The following is a 10776-nucleotide window of genomic DNA, read 5'->3' on the forward strand; positions in this document are numbered from 1 at the left end:
CAGGATCCGTCTCGTGAACTCCATTGGCAACCTGGGCTGGCCTACCATACCCGTCATGGTTGGGGTAGTAGTAGAACGAGCGACAGTTAACTCTGGGCAGCAAGTGCCAGAGTTGAACTGTAGCCTCTCGAGCAGCTAGTTGGATGGCTTGTGGCTCAAAGGAAGTTGTCCTTCCGGTGAACCTGTAGGGGCGTTCTGGAGATAGACCCCTACCCTAGATGTGCACAGTGGCCTAGAATTGATGGCTCTCACCGCTCATGGGCCCTTGGTACACAACATACTCTGGGGGCTCTTCTAATGCAAAGGCACGGCGGGTGAGGTTTGCTAGCACGGTCACAAAACCTCCAAGCACTACAAGAAACTTGTTAATACATGACGGTCCTCGTCCGTCACAGATCGACCAAAATCTGTCATGCGTGCCCGTCCATGACGGATTTGGAATCCGTCATGTATATCGCGTCATAATTTGACAGCGTACCTTCCATGATGAATCATGGCCGTCATGGACCTATCCCAGGCCCGCACAGCCCAAACTAGGCTATGACGGAAAAACCCGTCATCGCTTTACATGACCTGTACCTAACGTGGCGTTTATGTGGATCTGACATGGAGGCCAGCATGGCCCATGTAGTAACCGCCCAATTAGGATTTTAGCCCAATAATTTCAGTCCAGTCCAACCCATTAGTTGTTTATTTTGGTCCTGCCCATGAGCCCACCTGATTTATTAGTCCAACGCATTAGCCCCTTTCTTAGTCCAGCATTAATGCATCCCAATTTACAACAAGACAATCAAATTATATCCATTCAAAAAATAGCAATTGTTCACATGACAATACAGAGTTCCAACAATCTAGTCTGATTCCAAAAAAAAAAATCTTAATATCAAAACATCAGAAGCATATCTAGAAAGCGATATAAGCATTTTTTTATATTTCAAGTAACATAACTTCCAAGAAAAAGATGCACTATTAGCTGATTTTTAATATCCAACACTACACCACCACTTCCCGACGGCTATTCAAAGCACTTCAATCTCCAAACTGCCAAACCTGCATAGAATCCAAAACATACATAATTATAACAAGTTATAACAGCGAGCTCCCAAATGAATCTAGAGAGTAATAATATTAGTTGATTTTCCAAGCAATCATTCGATAGACACAACACTACTATATTAAGGTACCATGAAAATGTGGACAACACACGCTAAAAAATAGCATACTAGTTACAAGTTAAAAAATTGTTCTATAAATGTGACATTTTATCGTCCAAACATAGAAAGGTCAGCATCATTTTAAAACAAAGGGTGGACAAATCATTTCATATTTGCAAAGTACAACAAAAAAACAAATTTATATGCACGTGACATGGCTTGGTGTATCAAAATGGACGATTCCGTACAATACAATGTAGTTCTTAGTTAACAAAACATAAAAGTAGTAATACTAGAGGCATACTTTCTTCATCAATTATAGCTAATTTTTATCAATAAACTTGCCTTTTGCATGTAAAAAAATTAGTCAAAGGCAAGGCCATTTCGGGCAATAGAATGATCCACTTAATTAGTGATCTTATTATGCTAACAGTACAATTCTTTACAAAGACGGAACATTTCTGAGGATCAGAAAACTTCAGCTAAGAACTTTAGAATAAAGATGAACATAATGATTCAGATTTAGTCTGATGCTTTTAGACCATAACCTTATCATCTAGACTAACCACACCTGAGAATTATGAACAACAGTAACATATGTTGGAAGGAAGAAAAAAGCATACATTCTCCCATTTACTGATTAGCTTTCATAGCATACAAGGTACATAATTATTTCTTCCCACGCTTCAATATGTGATGGGATACAAGGCACACAATTATCTCTGCCCACATGAAAATGTATGAAGTAAATAATTCAAGGGAATATACCTAGATCTTTTTTTCTCCAGTTCTGGTTGTATACATAACATTTTAGTTTAATTTAGCACATCATTCATTAGTTATTCTTTCCATCAAGCTTTCACCAATGACGTGGTGTGAATAATACCAAGAAATAGAGAATATGCTAGTAATAACACTAAAATTTTGAGACTGAACAAATGCACTATGTAGCAAATCGAACACTCCTAAATCTGAAGCGAGAATAATATACCATCTTTTAGTAGTCTTAAAGAAAAATGTGTAATCTTCATTTCCATCGGTCCTTGAGATTGGAACTATGCACACGCATTTCCAGAAAAACAATAGTATAAAATCCATCACCTCTGCTGTAACAAGCGAAAACAACTCAGCATCAATTAAACTGTTAGCTTGCAAACCCAAAGAGGAAGGGAAACAGAAGGATTGTTTATACAGCAATATTAAGAAGTCAGGTAATATTTAAATTGAATAAGACATCAAGGTAGTAATGAAGTTCATTTCAAGGGTTTCACTTTGTGTCACCTATTTGATCAAAGCAGAACCTATCAGACAAAGATTAGTATGCTAGAGAAACAATGAGTATAGCATGATGAAGATGTACTCTCATCAATGTTAGGAAGTGAAATGCAAAGTAACAACTCCAGTGTTTGCATAGAACACACCAGTCTTGCATCCACATTGTTTGCAACCATATTAATACAAAACTTAAAGATTCAATCAGAAAGCAGAAGAATAAGGGAGGAATAACCCACTATCCCAGTGACAGCAAACAGCAAAGCGTAACAAACAGAGGAAGAAATCAATCTAATCGCCCTGGTCGCGCAGGCCAGCCAATGGATAGATGTGTAGTGCAAGATATTACTGTGATTACTTTGAACAAACGTGCAGTGCAACATCGATGTCACAACATCCATCAGTTTTACTTGTTGCTCTTTAGGGGCGTGTGGCTTCCTGGCTACAACATCAACAGCAGCAGCATGACAGGGGGTCAAAAAAACTTGACCTTGGGAGGCAAGAGTGCGAGGCCAAGCAGGCGGTGGTGTGCGTTTTTCTTCTTTTCGTTTGTTTTCAGGCAGGAGAGCAACCCATTTATCCAATCTGTAGGAGACTACAATCAACTTGGAACTCAATTACTGAATTAATTGGAGATCGTGAAGAACCTGCAGGTTTAATTCCCATTATTGGATTTCTTGCATTGTCGTACTACAGCCAACAACATTTCAACCTAGTGAAGATTGAAGTTGCAGCATTGGAAACCCCACAGCCAACGTCCAGTAACGGGATACAAACAAAAGTCTAAAACTGTACCCCTAAAATACATCTAGAACTCAAGTACAAGCAAGCCATTTGCCGAGATGCACTCACCATCTAATGAAATCAATGCGGCCGGTGCCGTCCGCTTCACCTTGCAATATTGCCAAGTCTCATGCTAGTGATGAAATTGGCTTGACCTTTCTTCCCAGTTCTAATGTACAAACTTCCATAACGTGCAGATTTGTTTCAAATGCATGCTATTATATAATCTATCAAGTAGACAACAAAAAAGCCATTAGGACGATAATAAATATGTATATATAACATTAAAATCTGCAACACCTGACGAATTTATTTGATATCTAAAGTGGCAGTATGGATCTGAAGTACATACAGAACCATAGTTTTTTGAGAAATATACAATACCATAGTTAATACACTGGAGGCAGGAGCAGATACCAAAATACAGTCGTGTCATCAAACAAATAAGGACAAGTAAAATAGGGTGTTATGGTCCAGTATACAACCTTGCCATGTCAACAAATATTACAGCCAACTATGGTTCACGGACCACTATGCACACCAAGACAATTGAACTCTGACACCGGCATGGTCAATCACATTTTACATAAAATATTCAGGTAATTAACAAGCATAACATTTCACAGCAACATTCCGTATTACTCGTAAAGGCAAAAGAACAGAAGAAGTGTATATACCAAACAATATTCATGCATATTGAGATGGTTCCATCCAAGGCAATCGAAGCTAACAGGAAAATAAAAAGATGCATGTGTACACGCAACAACAATCTGAGATGATGAAACAAACCTGCAGAGCTGACCATCCCCACAAGAATAAACTGCAGATCCCCCGACCCAAATAAGGAGTGTAAGAACTCAATCCCGAAGAACAAAATAGCTGAGGAGAAGAGTGTGGGGGTTGGAGATTCCTCACTCACGTCAGCCGGATGGATCTGGATCTGTGCCCGCTGCCAGATGGACCTGGATCCATACCCGCAGCTGGATGGAGCTGGATCCGTGCCCGCCGCTGGCGACCTCGGGGACTTGATCCGGCATGCCGTCCTGCCGCCACCACTGCCGTCTCAGCTCGAAGTGTAGCACTGGGCCGCTGTATCTCGAGGCCGCGATCTGAATGGGGAGGGGCATGGCGTGGGGTAGACAGGGAGGGGTCTGGAGCGAGATAGATGAGGAGAGACCTGGCGGGGGGTGGTTTAGCGTCGGCGCCGCTGGTGCCGACATAGAGCGACGCGAGGATAGGTGGCGGCTGCTGATGGTTGGTATGGGAGGAGATGGGAGAAGGGGAAGGGGAAGGGGAATTAGGGTTAAAAACGGGTAGCCTAGAAAATTTTGACTCCCCATGTTGGGGACTTAAAACTTTGTTTCTCTCGCGCGCTATGTTAGTTTTTTGTCTCCATATATTATTACATCCGACTGACATGTGGGACAAATAAAGAGCATGCCACGATACATCGGTAGGAGCCCCATCCATGACGGTCCAATGGTGTATTCATAAAGGAAAAAAGTAGGTCTGAGTAGTCCCGCTCAGTCAATTCATGACGGTTTCCATGACAGTCCCTCGATGTCCGTCATGAAGGGGCTATCATTTTGTAGCCCATTCACATCTTCCTGATCTATGACAGTTTCCGTGACGGTTTATAGGAATGTCATCAGAAATCCGTCATGGATTAACAGATTTCTTGTAGTGAAGGTTGTTTGCTGTGGTCTCATTGTGCACAATAGGGCCAGCCATTATAGCTCGGTTTGGGGAAGAGGTTGTGCTGTGCTGGGTTGAGGCTAGCGTGTCCTTTTTATAGAAAAAGGGTATGGAGTCTTCCTTCACACGCTTGCGAATGAGACAATTTAGGTGTCGATCACTGGCGCGTGATCGACAAGCTAGGCTGATAGGTTGGGCACCGACTGCCGAAAGGTGTCGGGGTCACTATGTGGCTATCTTACACGAGAAGCTTGGCCGGGGTTAGGTTAAGGTCTGGTGGATTGGTTAATCTAGGTTTATTGACCTGGCTAAGATAGGATTAGCCAATGATCAGCTTAGCTCTGATACCAAGGTTGTCAGGACCGTATTTTCAGGGTATTAATTTCCCAGAAAATGGCCCTTGTGCTCACCAGCCCCAGGATTACTGTTAACTGATGAGACACCAACTCGATACGGAAACTCCAAGCAAAAAAACATAATATGTAGTACAAGACCATTCTGGCCTATGAGTACAACACAAGGTTTCTGGTGGCTGATGGCGGAAGTGGTTTGTGGTTTATCAGCGTCTATGGGACTCCATCTCCCATAGGAATAGCTGACCAGGATAACTCCTATCTTTGCGAGGCTGCTATCATCTTTACATAGGCTCCGGGGCTGTCATCGCAACACGTCTCTCCGTGCAAGAAATCTGGCCAAGACAATAGCCAGGGACAAGCCAGTGAGTACTTTTGAATGTACTCACAAACATTATGAACACATGTATAATATAATGAATGATAATCATGTTCTGAAATACTTCATGATCACACGTCAATCATAAAAAAAATCCATGATGCATGCAAGCAGGTTATTCATATACAACATGAATATGCAATAAGGGAGTAGGAATAGAATGCACCGATCGGGTGTCTGAAGCGACGCCTCAAAAGGATAATAATATAAAGCATGCCACAGTCGGGCGTCTGAGCGACACCACATAAAGGGCTTATAAATAATTTAAATGACAAGCATGCCACAGTCGGGCGTCTGAGCAACACCACATAAAGGGCTTATAAATAAATAATCACAGTGAATATCCAGGAGGTAGAACCATCCCAGGGATACTCAATAATTCAAATAATGTAAATGGTTAGTCCACAATAATAATAATCATAATCATCATATGTCACAGGTCATAATCAATGCTCTGGTTTAGCAGTTTTTCCTCTGAAGACCGACACTAAGACCGACACTTGACCCATCCCAGACTGTAGTCCTTAACCATGGACACGGCTATTCAAATATATATAATATCTGCAGAGGGTGTACTCTTTACTCACGAGTAACAGATTCTGTTAGTCCATCGGGACTAATTCCGTCTATGGTCTTTTAATTGAAAACACACCTGACCGCACACACCAGCCTGACTTACCGGTGTCTGGAATCACCCACGACACTCGTTAAGCAAAACTCTATGTGGGGAGGCTACAACCTCGATTAGCATGGGATCACAAAATTTATAACGCGCGCAAACTAGGGAAGCTACCCCCTCGGCTACAACCAGAAACACCCATGCCCCTGGACCAGGTGGCATGCCTACCGGATGCAGCCGGTATCTTCCACCATGGCCTCTCTATACGGTGTGTGCTAAGAAAGGGGTTGACAACTTACTGAACCGTACCCTACCTATGGCGGGGACAAGTGGTAGTACGAAACAAGCATGGGGGTTACTGGAACAAGACTCGATCTATGGTCGACTCAGGAGGTTAAAGTATTTCCTGCATAATTAGCATAACAAATATGTTTCAACCAACAGACAGAATCACCACTCTGCATACCTCACTTATGCCATACCAGACACAACCGTCTCGATGAAGACTGGAGACAAGCTCGTGTCTACCCAAGACAGAGGCTTTCCCGGATTCATTCCAATAGGCATGAAAGGTATACAAGGGTAATTTCTATCACAAGCATATCAAGTCCCAACAGCAAGGAACATTCATTATGCACTCACGAGTATGATCATATCAGCACATAAAATAACAAATTCTCGTGTTAAGGTGGTGTTGTAACCGTATCACACAACAATATTATGCCAGGGTTCAGAAATGCTTGCCTTCAAGTTGTGGAGAGGCAGGGTGCATTCCAAAACTTTTGAAAGTTTTCTTCTCTCTCCATTATCCTATTTAAATATTTTTTTGAATTCAACACATAGTTTCAAAACAGTACAAAAAAGTTGTTTGGAAAATTTTCAAATAAATATGTAAATAAACTAGACAAAATTTGAGAAACCACAATAAAAGAATCAAATCATTTGGACCTATATTTAAAAAGATATAGCCAGTCAAAGTTTAGTCAAAATCTGTTTTTAATAATTAAATAAAAGAATCAGAAAAAGAAAAAAAAACGGTTCGAGGGGAAAGCGTACTCTGCGCTTTATGCTTCCACTTATGCCAGCGTGGACCAGCGCGTGGGTCAGTGACAGTGGGTCCCTTGGGCCCACTGGTCAGGTTTGACCAGTCGCCCGCCTCCTTCCTCCTCTGTCCGAGCGGAGGCGGAGCTCCGGCGATCACCGCTGGAGAACAGCGGCTCCCCGCGGGGTTCCAAGGGCAGGGATGGATCCTCCAGTCCAGGGCGGTCCTCCGAGTGGTCGAGAGGTTGGCGGGGACGAAGGGAGTCGCCGGCGGCGAGCTTTGCGGCGGACGGAAACTTCTGGCGGGTTGGGGTCTTGGGCTATGATGGCTCCCGATCAAAGCTGAGAGGCTGGGCAGCTCCGCACGGCCGAGGGGAGGAGGATGGAAGCACTGGATGGACGGGGGGCTTTGGAGGAATGGCTTGAGGTCGCTTGAGGTCTGGACGGGCTCGGGGGCTTCTTTTATAGCGTATCTAAGTCGGTTCCGCGGTGGCCGGGGATAAGGTCGTCGGCGAACCGCCATTCGGTTGCTGCACGGCGATGTGGCAGCGACGTGCGCTAGCGGATGGGCTCGCGGATGAGCTCGAGCTGTTCCAGAGGGCAGCTGGCGCGCTGGAGTGGCCCGGGCGGCGCCGTCCATGGCAGAGGCCTCGTGCGTCCGTCGGCGGCTTGCGGCGGTAGCGCTCTGGGGCTCCAGGAGGGGGCCAGGGCGGCTCTGCAGCGAGGGGAGGGGTCGGGGCGTGCCGGCTGCGAGTGGGAAGGGACGAGAACGGGCGCGGGGAGACGACAGTGAGACACGGCGGCTCGGTGCGCGCGCGTGCAAAACGTGCGCTCTGGGCGCGCCCAGAGCACGCACGCCAGGTGCTCGACGCAATGCCATCGCGCGCTAGAGGGCGTGAGCGAGGCTGGAAGTTAACAGGTCTGATTTTGGGGTAGATAGGGGCTTAGTGGACAAGCTTGCTGGGTCAGAGGATCAAGTCCACAATGCAAACTAACAATCATGCCAAATCTGGCCATGCACACAAAGTGTTCGACAGAATGTCATGGGCATCTAGGCAACTCTTGGGGTGGCCAAAAACTCCAGATCCTAGTCTCTTTAGGTGCTAGAGAGGGTGGCAAGGTTAGTTGGGCAAAACCAGAAACTTGTTTGTGCAAGTTTTTGAGAAAACCAAATCTGGGCAGAAACTCAATGTTATCATTGCATGGGCCAAAAATGTTTAAATGGGTCCAATCTCCTAGACTTAAGGATTTGGTAGAGTGGTTTATAATTAGGAGAAAGAATCATGGGAAAAAGGGCATGTTAAAATATGGTTGCAGTAGAAAATACTACACTGGACCAGAAAGCAAAAGAGGATGATTTGCTCAGAATTTTCAAAGGACACTCATGGGTTTTTGCATAAAGTTGAATTATATGCATCTACTGACATCTACAAATTTTTATGTAATTTTAAAGGAGTATTTAAAAGGGTTGTAGTGCAAATGGGACCCTAAATCTTATAAAAATCATTTTTAAGAGAAATAGAGCTCAGGGAAGATAATCATATAAATAATTCCACTGATAAAAGAAATGTTTGTGGAGAGGGTATACAAGTCCAACAATATTATTGAAAGGTTTTCTATTTGGAGGGAAAAATCAGAAGAAAAAGAGTGGTTCTGAACCCAAAGAAAATCCAGAAAATAAAAGTTTAATTTACCAAGGCAAAATTTTAATTAATAAATCATGGTTAAATTTTGGGGTGTTACACATGTGCACAACACGTGTATCACCGCTATATTCATGCATGCATATGTTTAAAACACTATGATCTCGTATTCAAATATATGAATCCGCTTTCGTATCAAATTATGATCTTTGTTAGTCTCTTACACCCACACAATCCTCTAACCTTTGTAGCTACCACTAACTTTCTCTCATGCATGCACACGCCCTACTCGCCCTCCCCCTCCCTCGGCATTCTATCCACCGGGCACATTCATTTTTTTCTTTAGATCGTTCTCCCAGAGTCTCCACAACTCCTTTCCGACACACACCGATCGGTAAACCTCTCCAGCGATGCCTGCCTACAACTTACACGCACACCTTCAATCTCCTCCTTTATGTGTCCTTGCCTCGTGTCTCTCATACGGTCACACACACGTGTAAACTCTCGCCCCTCTTTTCATCGATCTCACAACCGCACACTCCTCTCCCTATCTAGCTAGTAGTAGGGCCTCTCGCACCACCTCCTAGCTCCATTCTCTCTGTCTATCCGTCTCGCTGGGCCTTATTTGCCTCTAACAAATGGATGTACACCGACCGATCTCTCGCTATACATATAGCTAGCTAGGTCCTTATAACTCATTTTTACCCACGCGTCGATCGATCTACCTCATTAATTGTGTCTCTCCCTTCCTCCGACAAACAACAATTGATATACCGATCTAGTTAGATTTGCTTACCAAACACATGGTTCCCCTTCATCATCCATGGATGCGTCCCGACAGATCTATCACGCACATGCACACACAGAAACACATCCCCACTCTTATTGATAACATTGCAGTTCCACCCTCAGTTTGTCTAGTAGGCCTCTCCCACCATCTTCGAGAAGAAACTCCATCACCCATCCAACACTCTACCCCTCTCCCTCCCTCCCTCTCTCTCTGTCCCATCATATTTCCCGTCCTTCAGTTATGTATGGATGTCGACCGATCTCCCTCAAGACATAGTTGGGTTTCTCCTTCTCAACACATATAAGAGTCGTTCTACCTCTATAGTTAGGCCTCTACCTACCCCTCCCCCCACCCCCTCCCCCCACACACACCGATACATCGAGCGCTCTAGTCATGTCTCCCTGCCACACACAAACTTGACATGTTCCCTCTAACGTTCCGGTAGGCCAGTCGCCCTATATCTTTGACTTGCACACACACACAATTTCGATGGCTCTCTTCATCGATCTCGCACCCACCCACTTGATCCTCTCTTCGACTCTATTGATAGCTATGACCCCTCCCTCTCTTCTCGTGGATTGCCCGACCCTCTATATATGATATGGATAGGCCTCCATTTCACACACATTGCATGCAAAATTTTGTTTGAGATGTGATCGACACATATTCCCACAAATAATTCACGAAATCAACCCCCCACCGCACCCCCACCCCCCACCCCAAAAGAAAAAACACTCACAAACGCGGTTTGTATCTCTCACACACACCCACGTAGGTGGGGGATGTGCATGAAGAGAAGAGGTGCATGCACGACGCACGTACTCCCGTCTCTTTCCCAACCACACCCGCACGGGTACACGGTGGAGCTCATTTTTGTACGAAAGAAGCAGCTCACGTGGTAATTTGGCACGTGTACTGGTTGTCCACTTGGTGGAGGGAGGATCGTCTACCACGGGTGAATAAACAAACTGTGACTTGACGCGTTATGTTAAATTAAAAAAAGGGGCAAACCATGTGGGGCCTACCTTAGAGGCAAGGCTCTATACA

The 10776-nt window shown here is 44.5% G+C and overlaps 1 long non-coding RNA gene across 1 annotated transcript; it reads right to left on the reverse strand.

Annotated features, from left to right (window-relative positions):
* Positions 1-946: 946 nt before the first annotated feature.
* Positions 947-4033, reverse strand: LOC119368545. Its single transcript, XR_005176672.1, has 4 exons — positions 3999-4033; positions 3279-3436; positions 2146-2260; positions 947-1050 (listed from the first exon to the last, which is right to left on the reverse strand). It is a non-coding gene; the product is annotated as an uncharacterized LOC119368545 (long non-coding RNA).
* Between the last annotated feature and the right edge of the window lie 6743 nt (positions 4034-10776).

The sequence above is a fragment of the Triticum dicoccoides genome, chromosome 2B, assembly GCF_002162155.2.
Source record: "Triticum dicoccoides isolate Atlit2015 ecotype Zavitan chromosome 2B, WEW_v2.0, whole genome shotgun sequence".
NCBI lineage: Eukaryota > Viridiplantae > Streptophyta > Magnoliopsida > Poales > Poaceae > Triticum > Triticum dicoccoides.